General features: G+C 39.1%; 1 long non-coding RNA gene across 1 annotated transcript in view; it reads right to left on the bottom strand.

The window, feature by feature from the left end:
* Positions 1–1,280, bottom strand: part of LOC140200810 (uncharacterized) — a 28,584-nt gene extending 27,304 nt beyond the window's left edge. The window contains exon 1 of the long non-coding RNA XR_011886737.1: positions 964–1,280. This is a non-coding gene — a long non-coding RNA (uncharacterized lncRNA). The remainder of the gene's footprint in view (positions 1–963) is intronic.
* Between the last annotated feature and the right edge of the window lie 18,339 nt (positions 1,281–19,619).

Raw genomic sequence — 19,619 nt, forward strand, 5'->3', positions numbered from 1 at the left:
ATTTTCCTTCCTTACTACTGGCTCAATATGCAAGTTACCCCTTAAGGGAATCCTGCACTAGGACTCACAAATCCCTTTGCACTTCCAATTTCTGAATTCACTCCCCATTTAGAAAATCGCCCAGCCCTTTATTTCTTCTTTGTGGGCCGAAGAGCCTGTATTGTGCTATATGTTTTCTACGCTCTTTTCTATGTTTTTCTTCCAGATTGCATGACCATACACTTTCCTCCACTGTATTTCATCTGCCACTTCTTGGTTCATTTTCTTACTCTGTCCACACCCTTCTGCACACCAGTGATGTAACTTGTATTACTTCCTGTTAGCTTGCACCATTCTGGCCATTTTCCTCTGACCAATCTTATTAACAGGATTTTTTTTTTCTTTTGCCAGAGAACTGACACTCACTGGATGCTTTTTTCGTTTTTCACAAAATTCTCTTTTAAGTTCTAGAGACTGCAGTGCTTGAAAATCCCTGGAAAGCAGCAGTTTTTTAGATACTTATCCACCCTGTCTAACATCAACAATCATTTCACAGTCAAAGTCACTTAGATCACATCTGTTCCCAATTCTGATGTTTGGTTTGAACAGCAACTGAACCTTTTGACCATGTCTGTATGCTTTTATGGATTGAGTTGCTGTCACATGATTAGCTGATTAGATATTTGCATTAATGAGTGGCTGTGGAAGTGTACCTAATAAAGTGGCCACTGAGTGTATGACAGCCATATTACAAGCAATAGTAAATCTTCCTCACACACTGAATCATTCAAGCATGACTGTTGACTAAATCACTGGGACAAAGCCACTAAGTTCAAGTTTAAGTTTAATTGCCTTTCAACCACACACATGTATACAACTAAACGAAAGTGTTCCTATACCAAGGTGCAATATACAGTACATAGTCACACAGAGCACACAGCATTTATAATTACGATAGCACATATAGTCACAAAATAACATTACCACAAGTTCCGGAGTAGCATGGCCTGTAGATTGATTTTATCTGGGATTTTGTACTTGGGCCACATTTCTGCAAGAACAAGCACACATTTCCTCATCTCCTGCTGGGTCAGCAGCACACGAAGGCAATCCAGCCTGTCTTCCAGGGGGTGAACACTAGAGAGCAGCCTTTTACATGCCGGCCCTCAACCAAACATGGGTTCCAGCACACCTCTGTTCTCTTCCACACCTCCTCCCCTGGGTGTAACAGGCAACATCATGGCATAAGGTCCTGGTCTGCACAACAACTGAGACCATACAGCTCCCTTGCCATCGGCCTTGTCATAAATCAACAAACTGGACTTGCAGTATTTTGAATTACCAATGTCCGCCAGCGTCTTATGATCACAAGAAAAATGTTTAAGACGGACACTTGGAATCATTTGTTGGACACCGAAAGGTCATCGCAACCAAGCGTGTCAGCAAGTTACTGGAAATTTCCAGTAAGCAAAGCAGGACTTGGTTTAGCATACCTGGTAATACAACACTCTCCAAAGAATGCTGTAGTACTGGCTCAGATTCCACATGCAGACTTCATTCCAAGGTCAATGGCTGAGTATAAAACTAAAGATGCTGCAAGCACAACACTTCTATCATTAATATTTTCCTTTGTTTCACAATGTGAGAATATACATAAAAATCATACTGGCAGCATGACACTTCAGGCTTAAATTCTCTAGCTGAATTCCTTAAATGTCAGCAAACTGCTATATAATTGCATAGATTTACAATATTTACAATTTTCCAAAATTTCCTGTTATCAATGAGCCTTAATTTTGTTACATCAGTATTTCTGCCATTAGCAGAACATATCTTTTGCATATTGAGTTTTTATCTTTATTTTACATGCCACAATTTCATGAACTATATACTATACCTCCTTAGTCAGATTGAAGGAATGTGAAATTGGCAGCAAATGTCATTCAAAGGTTCGAAGATTCAAGGTACATTGATTATCAACACAAATGTGCAGTATAGAACTCTGAGATTTTTCTTCCCACAGACAGCCACGAAACAAAGAAACACCATGAAATCCATCAAAAGAAAATATCTAACTCTGAATGCGCACAAAAAAATAACAAATCGTGCAAACAGCAAAAGGTAAGTAAAATAGACACAGAATATATAATAAACATTAATCACAAAGTATTTGAAGCAGGTGAGGTATGTTCAGTTTAGTTCATTTCAGGCCACGCTTTAAGAAGGGAAGGAGGCAAAAGAAAGGAAATTATAGGCCAGGTTTAAGGATGAGGTCTGGGAGTACTTGGAGGCACATGATAAAATAGGTCAAAGTTACCATTGTCTTTTAAAGGAGAAGTCTTGTCTGACAAATCTGTTGGAATTCTTTGAGGAAATAACGGCAGGGTAGACAAAGGAGAGTCAGTGGATGTTGTTTACCTAGATTTTCAGAAAATGTTTAACAAGGTGCCACATATAAGACTGCTAAATAGGACAGGAGCATATGGTTTTTAAAGGAAAGATATTTGCATGGACCAAAGATTGGCTGATTGGCAACTCACAATTACTATCATAGGAGACTATTCCTAATGGCTAAGAACGCCCTTTAAAGCTGTCTCTTACACTATGTATGTACTGTATGTGATAATATCATGAGTCATCAATTTCAAATGATTAATCAAAATGACTACACACAAATACAACACTGTACAAATTAGAGTAGCTCATGAAGATGGTTTCTATCACCTCAGGGATATTTACTGATGGGCAATTAATTCTGCCTTTGCAAGTAGTATTCACTTCTCATGAATTATTAAAAACAATTCTCCGCTATATTCAAGGAGCATCACAAAATTGAGTATTGCATAACTAATGCTTCTTAACTGCAATATGTCATCAAGTAGTCTGTACAAAAGCAGACTGGTATGTAAGTGATGATATTTTCAACAGTGAAGAATTCATTAATGCACATGTTTTATATGACATAAGACATTGCAGCAGAATTAGGCCATTTGGCTCATCAGGTCTGCTCCACAATTCCATAACACAAAATAATCTGCAGATGCTGGGGTCAAAGCAACACTCACAACATGCTGGAGGAACTCAGCAGGACGGGCAGCATCCGTGGGAAAGATCAGTCGACGTTTCGGGCTGGAACCCTTCATCAGGACTGTGGAGGGAAGGGGCAGAGGAGCCTTCTTCATAGGGCCTCTGCCCCTTCCCTCTACAGCCCTGATGAAGGGTTCCAGCCCGAAACGTCGACTGATCTTTTCCACGGATGCTGCCCAACCCACAATTCCATCATGGCTGATTTATTATCCCTCTCAACTTCATTCTCCAGCCTTCTCCCTGTAACCTTTGACACCCTTACTAATCAAAAATCTATCTACCTCCAATTTAAATATACCCAATAACTTGACCTCACAGCCATCTGTGGCAATGAATTCCACATTCACCTTCCACTAGCTAAAAAAATTCTTCCTTATCTCTGTTCTAAAGGAACAGCCTTCCATTCTGAAGCTGTGTCCTCTGGTCTTAGACTCTCTCACTATTGGAAACATCCTCTCCATGTCCACTCTTATCTCGGTCTTTCAATATTTGATAGGTTTCAATTAGATCCCTCCTCATTCTTCGAAACTCCAGGGAGTACAGGTCCAGAGGCATTAAACGCTCCTCATGAGTTCACCCTTTTTTCTCGTAATGTTCCTCTGCATCCTCTCCAATCCTAGCACATCCTTTCTTTAGACATGGCGTCCGAGTCTGTTCACAATTTTCCAAATCTGACCACTTTTCTCTTAAAAATATCTTGCTAAAAGGTTATGAATCGCTGTCTTTATAGATGATAAACATTTTGTTTTTTTCCTCTCCAGTATGAAGCGCTTTCCTTTGAGAAGCACGTTACTTACTAACTCACAAAAATACCAAATCAATTCCATTAGGAAATTTCCAATCCAATTTTACTGAACAATCTACTTACTTTACTGAACTAGTCACCTTATTGATTTGAGAGATTCACTTAGAGAGTGATGGTTGCATTATAAGCAGAAAGACCTTTAACTTAGTCATGTGATGGTTCTTTGCTCAGTAATATACTTTCCTTCCTATCAAGTCTGATAATTTGTAATCAACTGGCAAAATTTTGAGGTAATTCAGCAAGGGACCTATAACCCCAATCCTTAGCTGCTGTAGATTTTTCTCACCATTCCCATTTCAATCTGGTATGGTGTTTGTCTACTCTTCAGCACCCTGGTGTATTGAACTGATAATGGGCAAAGAACCACATACACATTTTCTGTTTCTTTCCAAGGTCTATCATCCTCAGGCATTGCCAATTGGGGATCCATTTGTTTTTTTTTTTCCATTTAAAACTTCTCAGAAGCCTTTGGGTTTTACTTAGTTCTTTGCAGCAGGTTCTGTCCCACTCCTCTCCTTTGTAATGCTGGCATGGATGTGTGTCTATACGGTTGTTTTATCACCGTCTTGTCTGAAGTGTTCTTTACTTTGTAGAAGTGAGCGCTTGGAGCTCAAAGACATTAAACAGTCCATTTTTTTTGCAGTTTTGATTACCATTTGTGTCAGATCTTGTAGTTTAGTTGGCTTCAATATTTTTCTAAAAGAGGCTTGTCACTCCCACTTGATAGGATTTGTGTCTTGAAGAATCTGCCTTTCTCAGAGCCTCACCAATGGAATAGGGTCTTTTAAGAGGCTCCTGGACAGGTACATGGAGCTTAGGAAAATAGAGGGCTATGGGTAACCCTAGGTAATTTCCAAAGTAAGTACATGTTCGGCACTGCATTGTGGGCTGAAGGGCCTGTATTGTGTTGCAGGTTTTCTATGTTTCTACGGAACTGGGACCAACAAGAAATCTGCGTGAGAACTCAGTGGATCAAGCAGTATCTGTAGGGGAAGGAATTGTCAGTATTTTGGGTCTGAGATCCTGCATTGGGATTGAAAATGAGATATAGGCAGCTTAAAGGGGAGAGAGGGGGTTGATGAGAAAGGAGTCTGAGGTAATTGGTTATTTTCTGGGGAGGGGGTATGAAAGGGTAACTTCTGCTAAACAGGGTAGAGGAGAAGGGATGGATTTGTGAGAACCAGGACCATTTTGTAAGAAAGGTCTACCATGGAATCTGCTGGGTATAAAAGCAGGTTTCAGGTAAATGAATGGTTATGTCCAGTCCTGAAGAAGGGTCTCAGCCTGAAACATCGACTGTTTACTCTTTTTCATAGATGCTGCCTTTCTTGCTGATTTCTTCCAGTATTTTGTGTGTGTTGCTGCAGATGAATGGTAAAGATGAGCAGGCATGAATCTCTAGATGTTAAAATGTAACTTGGAATACAGACATGGGAAGAAGAGTTCCAAATACAATTTTATACCAAGAAACCTTATGTCTTTTTTTTCCAGATTAAGGTGTGCCGTGCAAATTACTGTTGCTGTTAGCTAGTCCAGTTCACCATACATTTGATTTCTGCTGAACATCCAGTATGGTTTGGCATCTGGCTCACCAGGTGCAGGTTGCTACATCCTTCTAACACACTGGGGCTCTGGTTCCTGCAGTCCCTTTGACTCATTGGCATTCTGGCTCCCCTGCTGCCCCGCTCCCCCACTCCCCTGACACAATAGAGCCCCAGCTCCTTTGCTCTCCTTAGGAGTCTGTATCTTGTGCTGCCATTGAATTTACCAGGGCCTTGGTTGTCATGGACTTGAAGTTTATTGGTGCTTTGTTTCCAATTTCAGTTACACTGGAAAATCTATAATACTATCGTGCTATGTAGCATCTAAAAATAATGAATTAGAGATATGTTGGAGCATTAATTGGATTATCACATACCAGTCTGAAAAATCTGCTAGTCCAGCATCAAAACCCTAAGAGACTAGATTAAGTTTTGTTTTCTGCATTGTTTCTCAACAACAAAACATTTACTGTTCACCACCAATAATTACTACCTTTTAAAAAATCTTACATAAAACGGTACAGCACAGGGACAGGCCATTCAGCCTACAATGTTGTGCCGAACCAGCTAAAGAGCAAATAAGAAACATCCAAACACTCATCCCTCCTACCTACACAATGTCCTTATCCCTCCATCTTCCTTATGTGCCTATCCAAACACCTCTGTTGTAGACTGTATCAAAGGGGGTGTTGAATCAGCATACAGGAGGGAGATTAAAAAATTAGCTGTGTGGTGTAATAACAACAACCTCCCACTCAAAGTCAATAAGACCAAAGAACTAATTGTAGACTTCAAAAGAGGAAAATCTGAAGTCCGTGAGCCGTAATCATCAGAGGTGTAGATAGTCAGTAAGTTTAAATTGCTGGGTGTCATAATTGCAGAGGACCTGTCTTGAATCCATCATATACAGTAAATATTATTGTGAAGAATGCACAATAGTACCTTCACTTCCTCAGGAGTCTACATGTCATTGAAAATCTTCACAAACTTCCATAAATGTGTTGTGGAAAGAGTGCTGACTGGCTTGCATTACAGCCTGGTATGGGAACATCAATGACTTTGAGCAGAAAATTGTACAAAAGGGAGTGGACTTGGCCCAGTACATCATGGGTAAAACCCTCCCAACCATTGAGCAGATCTACATGAAATATTGCAGTAGAAAACAAGCATCAATCATCAATGATTCTCACCACCCAGGCCATGCTCTTTTCTCGCTGCTGCCATCAGGTAGAAGGTACAAGTGCCTCAGGACTCGCACTACCAGGTTCAAGAACAGTTACTACCCCTCAACCAAGAGGCTTTTGAGCCAAAGAGGATAGCTACACTCATTTAAGAACTCTGTTATATTGTTATTTCATGATCGTTATTTATTGCTATATATTTATATCTGCACTTGCACAGTTTGTTTACAGTTAACAGTTCCTGATACTTACAATTTACAGTTACTGTTCTATAGATTTGCTAAGTATGCCTGCAGAGAAAGAATCTCAGGGTTCTATGTGGTGACGTGTGTACTCTGATAATAAATTTTACTTTGAACTTTGAACTGTAAAGGCCTGTATTTACCTCAACCATCATACCAGGCAGTGCATTCCAGGCATCCACCACTCTCTGGCAATGCATGCCCTCTGTTATTAAACATTTCAACCCTGGGAAATTGATACTCCCTGGTCCTATCTATGTCTCTCATAATCATATAAATCTCTATCAGATCTCCCCCTCAGCCTCCGCTGCTTCAGAGAAATCAACCCAAATTTATCCAGCTCCCTCATGATACCACTAAACCAAGTAGCATCCCGATAAACCTCTTCTGCACCCTCTCTGAAGCCTCAACATCCTTCCTATAGTGGGGTGACCAGGTATATTACAACTGTGAATTTTATTTACATGATTGTTAAAGTGATGCTTAAGTGCTTCTCCACCATCCCACAGCAATGGTAAACAGCGGTGGAAGTATTTACAGGCAAAATGAATAGTGGACAGTAAAGAGAGTTACCTAAGTTTACGGTGAAATCTAGTGCAGATCAACCAGGGAAGTAAGCCAAAGAACAGCAGATTGAATTTAACATGGAGAGGGGTGAGGTATTTATTGCACTTTGGTAAATTAAATCAGGGCAGCAGATATGCAGCAAATAACAGGGCCATGAAAAGTGCAATGAAACAGAGAGGCCTTGTGATACAAGGTCCATGAGAAAGGCAGGATAGGTAATCCAGTCTGTGAAGTAGGCATTTGGTACATTGGTCAGCGTCGGAGCTGAGATGGCATGTTGCAACTGTACAAGTAATTGGTGATACACCTGGAGTAATACACCTGGAGTATTCATGCAGTAATGTTTGCCCAGCTACAGGACAGATGCCATTAAGCTGGAAAAAGTGCAGAAAAGACTCATAGGATTACTACTGGGACTGGGAGGTTTGAGTTATAAGAACAGTCAAGTCTGGTTAGGCTGGAGTTTTATTTTCCCCTGGAGAGTAGGAGTCTGAGGGATGACATAGAAGAATATACAATTATGAGAGATATAGACAAGGCGAATGGGATGTCAACAAGTCCTTTTTCCTAGGGGAGGGGAGTCTAAAATTAGAGGGCTTAGGTTTAAGTTGAAAGGAGAAAGATTTGGGGGTAACTTTTTCCACACAGAAGGTGGTGGGTATATAGAAGGAGCTGCCAGAGAAAGGTACAGGTGCAGTCTTTAAAATACATTTGAACAAGGTTAGGGAAGTTTAGATGTATATGGACCAAGTACATGCAGATGGGAATAATTCAGGTAGATCTCTTGCTCCTGGTTGGACAGGTTAGCCTGAAGGGAATGTTTAACGATGACTATGAACAACAGTAACAGCAAAATATCCAAAGAAAGATTACGGCTATGAATTAACAGGACAGAAACGGCTTAAGAGAGAAAATCCACAGGAAAAAAGCTGTGGTAAAATACCTAAGGGGAAGATTACCATTATGAATCAACAGGACAAGATAGGCTTTGGAAAGGAAAACCAAAGAGTGAGCAAACACAGTTTTGGCCCATTTTCTGCCTTGAAACACAGAAATCAAATCTTTGTGTTCCAAACGACTTCAGTATGGTTAAGACAGCATCAGGATCAACTGTAAGATTCTCAAATTTTCTATGGGTTGTTTTCACTTTAAAAGCAATTGAAAAAGCCTCATATTTTTGAAAGCAAAGAGTTTTAAAATTTGCTTTTCTTTTTCTTTTGTTTTCTTAAAGTGACATGCACATTTAATACCTTAAAAATAGTTTCACCAAATTGCACTTAGTACAATTTATTTTTACCAAGACAAAAAAAGTGTAAGACAAAGAGGGATCAAAGAATTTGAGGTCATCATAACATTATTCAAATAGTCACTACCCCTTATTTTTGTGGTTGAAATGCCAACTTTGAAATAATTAGTGACTAGCTTCACTTTATATTCTAATATATCATCCTTTGTAAAATACATATTTTCAAAAATTAATCTTGAACCTGAGACGTACAAACTGCTATGTCAGAATATAGCTACAGCCTCCAATTTTCACATTAAACACTTTACAATTACAAAGGAAACTAGCATCTTAGAGAAGAAAAAAAATTCAATTTAAATGATTGAGAAAGTATCAATTAATTGAAACCTTTTGTTACTGTATTCAATATTGCCATTCAGGAAGTGAGTTGGTATTATGAAATGTAGAAGGAAACGTTTAGACCAGTAAATATTTAACTTGGCAGTGTATTCTAACTCAATCATTATACCACTTTAAACCAGTTGCAGGGGGATGGGAACCACAGCGCCGTAACAAATAGTGGAGTGGTTGTCGAGAAAGATGTTGATAAGGCTACGTGCAAGGTCGGGAATTGAAAGGATGAGCTTGGCCGGACTAACGTTTTAAACTGCATATTTTTCAATGTAAGGAGTATTGTAGGAAAGGTGGATGAATTTTGGGCTTGAATCAGCATGCGGAATTGTGATATTATAGCCATTAGTGAGGCTTGGTTGCAGGAGGGACAGGACTGGCAGCTCAGTGTTCTGGGGTTCTGTTGTTTTAAACGTAATAGAGCAGGAGGGATTAAAGGGAGAGGTGAGTCATGGAAAACATCACAGCAATGCTCAGTCAGCTCACACTGGAGAGCTCATGTAGTGAGGTTCTATGGGTAGAACTGAGGAATAAGAAAGGTATGTCTATATTAATGGCATTATATTAAGATCACCCAACAGTCTGCGGAATTTAGAGGGCAAATTTGCAGAGACATTGCAGACTGTTGCAAGAAACATAGGGTTGTGATAGTAGGTTAACTTAACTTTCTACATATTGACAGGGACTCCCAAACTGTAGAAGGACTGGATAGGAAAGAGTCTGTCAGATCTGTTCAGGATAGTTCCCTTAATCAGTATATAAAAGTTGCAACTAAGGAGAGTGTGATATTAGATCTCCTGTTGGGGAATGAGACAGGGCAGGTGACAGAAGTGTGTGCAGGGGAATGCTTTGCATCTAGTGATCATAATACCATCAATTTCAATGTATTTATGGAAAAGGATGGATGTGGTCGTCGGGTTAGATTCTAAGTTGGAGAAAGGCCAATTTTGATGGTATCAGAAAGGATCTGGCAAGTGTATTAGGACAGATTGTTTTCTGGCAAAAGTGTAATTGGCAAGTATGAGGCCTTCAAAAGTGAAACTGCGAGAGTACAGGGATTGTATGTTCCTGTCAAAATAAAGGTAAGGATAGCAGCTTTAGGGAACCTTGGTTTTTGAGAGGTATTGAGACCTGATACGTAAAAGAAGGAGGTACATAGCAGGGCAGGGACAAATGAGGTACTTGACAAGTATAAGAAATACAAGCAAATACTTCAGAAGGAAATCAGGAGGGCTAAAGGAAAACATGAGGTTGCTCTAGAAGACAAAATGAAGGAGAACCCTAAGGCCTTCTACAGATATAGTAAGAGCAAAAGGATAGCAAGGGACAAAATTGGTCCTCTGGAAGATCAGAGTGGTAATCTATGCAAGGAGCCGAAAGAGATAGGGGAGATCTTAAATGGATTTTTGCATGTGTATTTACTCGGGAGACCGACCCAGAGTCTATCTGAAGCAATGCAGTAATGAGGTCACGGACCCTGTACAGATTACTGAGGAGGAGGTGCTAGCTGTCTTGAGGCAAATTGGGGTGGACAAATCCCCAGAGCATGACAATGTGTTTCCTTCAACACTATGGGAGGCTACAGCAGAAATTGCAGGGCCCCCAGCAGAGATATTTAAAACATCCTTAGCCACAGGTGAGAATGCTGGAGGATAGTAGGATAGCTAATGTTGTTCCACTGTTTAAGAAAGGCTCTACGAATAAGGCAAGAAATTATCGACCAATGAGCCTGACAACAGGAAAGGAAAAGGTATTAGGAGGTAATCTAACGGGCATTGTAAGTCATGTCTAACCAATTTTATATAAAGGAGAGTTGATGGAGGCAAGGCAATGTATGTTGTCTACATAGACTTTAGCAAGTCTTTAGCAAGTCCCACATGGAAGGTCGACCAAGAAGGTTCAATCACTTAGCATTCAAGATGAGGCGGTAAATTGGATTAGACATTGGCTTTGTGGGAGAAGCCAGAGAGTGGTTGAAGATGGTTGCCTCTCTGATTAGAGCCCTGTGTTTAGTGGTGTGCTGTAGAGATCAGTGCTGGGTCCATTGTTTTTTTGTTATCCTTATCAATTATTTGAATGATCATAAGGTAAACTGGATCAGAAAATTTCAGATAACACCACGTTTGTGATGTAGTGGATAGCGAGGAAGACGATCAAAGCTTGCAGTGGGATCTGGACCATTTAGTGAAATGGACTGCAAAATGGCAGATTTTATTTAATTCAGCCAAGTGTGAGGTGTTGCACTTTGGGAAGACCAACGATGGTAGGACTTACATGGTGAGAGTTAGGGCATTGAGGAATGTGGTAGAGCAGAGGAATCTGGGAGTACAGATCTATGATTCCTTGAAAGTGGTGTCATGGTAGATAGGCTTGTAAAGAAAGCTTTTGGCACATTGGCTTTCATAAGCGAATATATTGAGTACAGGGGTTAGGATGTTATTTTATAAAACTTAGGAGTATTGTGACCAGTTTTGGTCAAAATTATGAGAGGTATGGATAAAGTAAAATGCAAGCATACTTTTTCCACTGAGGTTCTGTGAGACTAGAATTAAAAGTTATGTACAACGAACGTCGACTCAGATCATGAGAGGCCTGCGTCGGGCATTTACATGCCTTACAAGGCACAGATTGGAAGTCTGTGTGGGGTGCTACTCCTCGCACAGACTAGAGCAATATGTGATTAAGTGCCTTGCTCAAGGGCACAAACACACTGCCACAGCTGAGGCTCGAACTAGCGACCTTGAGATAACTAGACGAATGCCTTAACCACTTGGCCACGTGCCCAACACAAGGTTATGGGTTAAGGGTAAAAAGTGAAATATGTAAGGGGAACATGAGGGGGAACGTCTTTACTCAGAGGAAGTTGAGAGTGTGGAACGAGCTGCCAGAACAAGTAGTGGATGCAGGGTCGATTTCAACATTAAAGAGAAATTTGGATTGGTACATGGATGGGAGGGGTGGAAGGCTATGGTCCAGGTGCAGGTTGATGGGATTAGGCAGCCTATTGGTTTGGTGCAGACTAGATGCAGCAAAGGACTCTTTCTGTGCTGTAGTGTTCTATGACTTTATGATCACAGTGCAGATCTACTGTGTCTCTCCATTCTATTTTGACTTACTAAGGCACTTATTAATTAACTAATGGAAAGTTCATGACATGGGTTTAAGTTACAGGGTAATAAAAAGATTCCCATTCTGCATTAAGTTTTATAGACTATATCATATTGCCTGGTGTAATAAATGATAGAAGTGTAGGCAAATGATTTTCTGAAAGCTGAAAATCACCAAATTCTCATATCATATAAGTTTATGTCCCACCATGGGGAACATACAATTTACAAGTATAAAATTTTTCACTGTCAATCCTCGTTGATGGCTTGTCAGTTTTCCCAGCATATCAAAGCCTCCTAACAATTTGTGCCTTTGCTTTACTAAATTGAACTTCACTTAAAGGCTTTCCTGAGGGTAAGACTATGATCGCATAGGTGATTTAAAAGTGATGAGTAAATCACCTGGTGGGCAATCATTTTAAATTCTTTCAGAGGACATGCCTTTGTCATTACCCTCCAGTTATTTATATCATTGGTGCTTTGACCTTACTCTGAAAAACATTCAATGCTTTGACCTTCAGTCATGAACTGCTTATCCAATTTGATATTTGATCATTAGAAATTGAGCTCTCAAATATGACCTAAAATTATTTCAGAACTGCATATTTTGAAATAGCTTGTAAATAGATATAGAATGCAGTCTGATCTGATTTTTAAACATTATGAAATATTCTTGGATAAATCAAAACAAAGGCTCGTGTCACATTCCTTATGACTTTTACAATGTTTGATGATGGGTTTGTAAATTGGCTTGCATGCCTCTTTTGCTCAAAAAGATCCAAAAAGATCCACAAACTTTGCTCCCATCTTACAGAGTATGCTTAGATAAACTCACTGGTGATACCTAAATGATTTTTTCTTCTGAATGAACGATATGCAGAGAATCATTTTACAAAGCCCACAGTATCAGGAAAGTGGCTTACCTGAAATTAATATAAATCATTGCACACTTACAGTATTGGAAATAGCAGCTGTATTGCGATAAGGTGGGTAAGTAAGTTAATTTCAGCACCATATAAGTGCAGATTTCTAGTTCTCTATGTTAGTTTCTTGTGGAAGTAATGGAAATGTGTATGTTGTGAGCGAAAGGGACAGTTGACAAAACACTACAAATAAAACAGTTGGAAAACTGAAGCCCATGGGATTAAAAGGGCACTGGTAGCATGAGTGAAAGATCAGTTAATGACAAGAAGCTGCAAAAATGCTGACATTTTATTTTCATTCTGGAGTTACACCTACATTAGTTTTCCATGAGCTGGTTTAAGGACATTTGCTGTTTATAATCACAGTCTGCTGTCAAATATAAAGTTTGCACGTTTCAAAATTAGCAGATGGTACAAAATTAGGAAATAAATAATCAGGAGGATAATATCATACTGCAGGAATGAATAGACAGATTGGTGAAATGTTCAGAAAAACAGCAGTTGAAAATTGGGAATTAAGGGAGGAGACACAATGATTGAAAGGTACAATCTTGAAATAGATTTAGGAACAGAGAAACTCTGAACTATATGGTCACATAATATTGAAGATGGAGGAACAGCTATTGAGAAAACATATACTTTAGGATTGATTTTATTAACTGGTGATTACAATACAAAGATAAGAAAGGTATTTAGCTTTTAAGCAGCAGCACCAAAGTTGTATAATGATTCTAATTGACCATTAATGCACAAATGCAACAATTTACGTGATCATAAATAATAAGATGCTATTTAGAACATAGAAGATAGAAAGTAGAATAGTACAGCTCTGTGCAGGCCCTTTGGCCCACAATGTTGTGCTGACAAACCCTGCCTCCCATATAACCCTCCCCACACCTTAAATTCCTCCATTTACCTGTCTAGTAGTCTCTTAAATTTCACTAGTGTATCTGCCTCCACCACTGACTCAGGCAGTGCATTCCACACACCAACGACTCTCTGAGTAAAAAACCTTCCTCTAATATCCCCCTTGAACTTCCCACCCCTTACCTTAAAGCCATGTCCTCTTGTATTGAGCAGTGGTGCCCTGGGGAAAAGGCGCTGGCTGTCCACTCTATCTATTCCTCTTAATATCTTGTATACCTCTATCATGTCTCCTCTCATCCTCCTTCTCTCCAAAGAGTAAAGCCCTAGCTCCCTTAATCTCTGATCATAATGCATACTCTCTAAACCAGGCAGCATCCTGGTCAGTCTTCTCTGTACCCTTTCCAATGCATATTTGTCCAACAGCTGCATATTGTTTAGTCGCATGATACTACACAACTCACGGGGAATATTTTGCTGGATGATTCCATCATGAATAACAGCACTATGAAAGTTGACCATACTTGGCAGCAAATTCATGTCTGACGCAATTGAGAATTTAAATACCTGGAGCACAGAAAACACACATTTGTGTCTGTACAGTTCCTTAACTACATTAACTCAAAAACTAACAGAAAAATAATTTCATTAATGAGTTTGCACCATTATACTTGGTTTCCAGGTACTTTTAACCAGTTTATTACATGAATTGAATTGCTTAGTGTAAGGGGTGTTTGTAATGTAATTTTTTATCTACTTCTTAAAAACTCATTTTTTATAACTTTCTTTCTGATTTGGTTATGATCCTGTGGATTTAATTCACCTACACAAAACAGTAAATGAATAATCATTGTCGTTAATCTAAATAGGACATAGGACTGGCCTTAACTGAGTTAATGGCATAGAAGTTTAAGAGAATGGGTTGAAGCAATATTTTCCTGATGCATTTATAAGAAAAAAAAATCACACAGAAAATTAACAATATTTTTCCAGGTCTTGAGGGATAGATTATTCATGAATCTTTTAGACGGATGTATTATTAGTGAGGGTGACATATTTAACAAAGAACCATTGAATAGAAATAATGCTAAATGTAATTATCTGCTATGACAACGGCCTTCTCTATTTTTTTGTCTCAAACCACATCATACATAGATGAGAAGAAAAAGTTAGAGTACATATTTATAATCTGGAAGCTATATTTGAAATATGCTCTGTTCTAAAGAATTTCACTGTACGCAAAGCAGCTAGTGCTTCAAAATAGAGGCCAGTTAAATACATTCTGATATGTAGATTATTCAATCTTTTGGACTCTTAAAGTAAGTCAGTGAAAACCACATTTAAATCAGTTTTCTCCAGCAGATTTCAAGCAATACAATATTCTATGTACCTACTTGGACCCAAGTTACAGAAAAACTCTGACCAAATATTTTGAAACTCAAGCTTCATCTGGATATCTGGAACTCTCGGTTATTTATTGATTTAAACTAAAACTCGTATATCTGCTGTTCTAAGATTTGTCTGAATGATGTGTCTAGGCTTCTCAAGAAAATAACAAGATAGTGGGAATGGTGAGGAGCAAACAACTAAACAAACACAATTTAATCTTTGATGTGGTTTTTATTATCAAAATGTTCCGCTGTGCTTTGTAGGAACATAAACAAGGGAAAATGGCACTGATCCATTTAGAGAAATATAATGGAAAACAACTAAAATCTAACAACAGAAGGAGATATTAAGGAGCTTATGAAGGGAGAAAATTGGGTAGAGAGGCAATAAAATGAGTAAAGGCCCTTAGAATCTGTTGAATCAGATGTTATTGCCAAATAGGAAATAAGTAAATATTAGGTTGCATGAGATAAGAATCAAAGGAACAGGGGCATCTCAGGAAAATATGATGATTATGGATGATATGTATTTAATATTTCAATAATATTTGATTAATTTTGTATCTATGTTGTTTGATTAAGCATTCTTTTTTGTTTAAATAGTAATTATGGGTCATATGTGAAAACACATTAATTGCGTACTTCATCATGCTACCACGTGATATGTGCACATATCACGCAAAGTAAAAGACGAAGTCAGACCCATATTCTGGACTCTGTGTGTTCCTTTAATTAATCTAATGTTTTCAAGTTACAAAACATAACATTGGTGACTAGGTATTTTTAGAATAAACCTGAGATGGCTATCAACCCGTTAGAATGGAACAAGATATTGGAACTAAAAAAACTGTTTAGTACAGCCCAGCACGTGGTTAGATAGTCTTCAGAAGGGATAACACAATCAAGTTTCTTTTAAGGCAGAAAACTCAAGAAAACAGAAAATTTCAGGGTCATAAAGAGTATGCACTGGGTGATAATAATCATTAAAAAACTAGAAATAGTTGGCTAATCGGAAAGATTGACGAGTTTTGATTACACAATGGTAATTAGCTCATGTAAACTGAACTATTGGATCAGTATTCTGAAGCAAATAAAATAAGCAATGAAAAGCGAGTACCAATTTTGCAAAGTACATTAAGTTTAAAGGCAAATGGTTAGCTTCAAAGTTTGACTGCTGCAACCAAACCTCAGAAATGAATTTTCCTGATATTGTCAAAGCTACTGTTGAGTACAGAATGCTTTAGGTTTCATAAGTGGAATCCAAAAGTAGGGGAGTCCAATTCAGTGTACGTGGCGGAATTGAAGAAATTGTCAGAGCATTCCCAGATCAGTGATGGGCTTAATGATGCACTGAGATATTGTTTAGTTTGTGGAATCTTAAAAGAAAGAATTCAAAAACTGCTCCTTATTGAAGGACAGCTTATGTATATTCAAACGAGAAGTGGAAATTGCTGTTTCAATGGAAACCCCAGACAGAGGCACAATTAAGTTACAGACAGGAATGAAAGAAAGCATGAACAAAATTGTGTTTTCTAAACAGAAACCAGCCTGGCTGAACAAATTGTGCAACTGTCGTGGCAGGAGCTTACATACACCAAACAAATGCAGTGAAACTTGCAGAAAATGCAGCAAGGTAGGACACATTCAAAGGGCATGTCGGGCAGACAAAAATGAATGGACTGCTCAGGGAAGGGAACAAGCTAAAATGTCAAATTGCAGTTTCAAAAAGAGCACTAATCTGCATGCTGTTGATGAAAAATCCGATAATGATGCGAATGACACAGGACTGGGTAGCTTTGAGATTTACAATTTGGAACTAACAGGAGACAAGCAATATGGCTTCAACCAGAAGTGAATGGCAAATTAATTGAAATGGAATTAGGCACTGGTTCAGCTGTTTCAATCATTCCACGAAATGAGTTTGAACAGCATTTCAAAGATATCAAACTGAAGCCTACAAAGATCCATCTAAGAACTTACACTAGAGAAAAGATAACATAGTCATAGTCATAGTCATAGTCATACTTTATTGATCCCAGGGGAAATTGGTTTTCATTACAGTTGCACCGTAAATAATAAATAGTAATAGAATCATAAATAGTTAAATAGTAATATGTAAATTATGTCAGTAAATTATGAAATAAGTCCAGGACCGGCCTATCGGCTCAGGGTGTCTAACCCTCCAAGGGAGAAGTTGTAAAGTTTGATGGCCACAGGCAGGAATGACTTCCTATGACGCTCTGTGCTGCATCTCAGAGGAATGAGTCTCTGGCTGAATGTACTCCTGTGCCCACCCAGTACATTATGTAGTGGATGGGAGACATTGACCAAGATGGCATGCAACTTAGACAGCATCCTCTTTTCAGACACCACCATCAGAGAGTCCAGTTCCATCCCCACAACATCACTGGCCTTACGAATGAGTTTGTTGATTCTGTTGGTGTCTGCTACCCTCAGCCTGCTGCCCCAGCACACAACAGCAAACATGATACCACTGGCCACCACAGACAGGAATGAAAGAAAGCATGAAAATGAAAGAAACTCTCGTGGGAATGACATTAATGGCAGCGAAATACAACAACCAACAAGCCACATTGAGTTTTTGACCAGAAATGTAGGGGTGTGATTGACTGAGGCAACTACAACTTGTTTGGAAATACATCCACCATTTGTATGCCACATCCCCTACAATGAAGCCAACTGAAAGTGAATTAAAAAAGGTACTAGCTGAGGGCACAACTGTCTCCATGGTGTACACCATGAACCATGCCGCCCAACAGAGGACAAACAGGTGTTGGTGCGAACCTCTGTGCCTCTGGTTGGAAAGCATGTTGGACCAAGGAAAGATCACGCTGCTCAGAGGAAGCGTGGAAATGACAAAAGCAGTGGTCCAACTACAAGCTTTTGTATGAAACGTATCTGAGAAAATTTCTAATATGTTAATCAGGCAGTTGATTGCAAAGTGTAGCTTGGTTTTGAGCTTGAAGAGAGTTCAAGGAGCTTCAGGAAATTTGCAATCATTTGGCTTTTGTGAATATAATGATCCGGAATCTACTCTGAGTGCATTAAGCAGATAAAAAGCTGCTTGCAAAAATAGATGCAAGGCCAAAGCCTAGCTGGATTAATGAAGGCCAAAGAGAAAGGAGTCAATGGAGATACGAAAACAGAGGATTCATCAGGTGATATTGTGGATGAGGAAAACAAGAGGAGAGATCAGATCGTAAAGGGAGCAATAGAAGGATTAATAAGAAAATACTCCAGTAAACTAAGTGTGCCTTCCCAAAATAAAAAAAAACTAGAAGAAAAAGAGGGAAAAAGAGAAAAAGAGGTGAGATAGAATGTGAATGAGAAAAAGAATGTTGTGAAATAGAGAAGGAAGGTGGGAAAGAAAAGAAAGGAATCGAAGTAGATCTAGAGAGAGAAAAAAAAGAAGAAAGGTGTCAAGAACTGTCAGAACCCATTCCTAGAGTCTCAGAGTCAACTCCTACAACCCCCACAGAGGCCCCAGAACCTGAGATTGTTTTCACAGTGACAAGTCTCACCTGCCAAGCCAAGGGATCCTCCTTGTCAGGAAAGACACTACCCCTCCAGGGTAAAAAAAAAACCTCCACAGCAATGAAATCCTTCAGTCTGAATGGGACAATTTAAAATCTACTATCATGTGAGAGTCTTCAGATGATGGAAATCTAAAGCAACACACACAAAATGCTAAAGGAACCCAGCAGGGCAAGCTGCATCCATGGAAATGAATGGACAGTTGACGTTTCAAGTGGAGTCTATTCTTCACACCAGGAAAGGGAATGGCTTTTTAGAGCAGCTTGTGGTTAAGTTCACTAGAGGAATGGAAAATTCTGGATTGGGTTTTATGTAAAGACCCAGATTTGATTTAAGAGCTTAAGCGGAAGTCCCCTTAGAAGGCAATGATCATAATATGATAGAATTCACCCTGCAGTTTGAGAAGGAGAAGCTAAAATCAGATATTTCAGGATACAATGGAGTAAAGGGAATTGCAGAGGCATGAGAAAGGAGCTGACTAAAGCTATTAGAAGGGGATTCCAGCAATATAATTGCAGAAAAGCAATGACTGATGGTTATGGGGGAAATTAGGAAGGTGCAGGAAAGATACATCCCAAAGATTAACAAGTATTCTAAAGTGAGGATAAGGCAACCATGGCTAATAAGAGAAGTCAAAGGCAGCTTTAATGCTGAAGAGTGCATATACAGTAACGTAGTAAAAATTACTGGGAAGGTCAGTGATTGGAAAGCTTTCAAAAACCAACCGAAGGCAACTAAATAAGC

The sequence above is a fragment of the Mobula birostris genome, chromosome 7 (genome assembly GCF_030028105.1).
Source record: "Mobula birostris isolate sMobBir1 chromosome 7, sMobBir1.hap1, whole genome shotgun sequence".
Classification (NCBI taxonomy): domain Eukaryota; kingdom Metazoa; phylum Chordata; class Chondrichthyes; order Myliobatiformes; family Myliobatidae; genus Mobula; species Mobula birostris.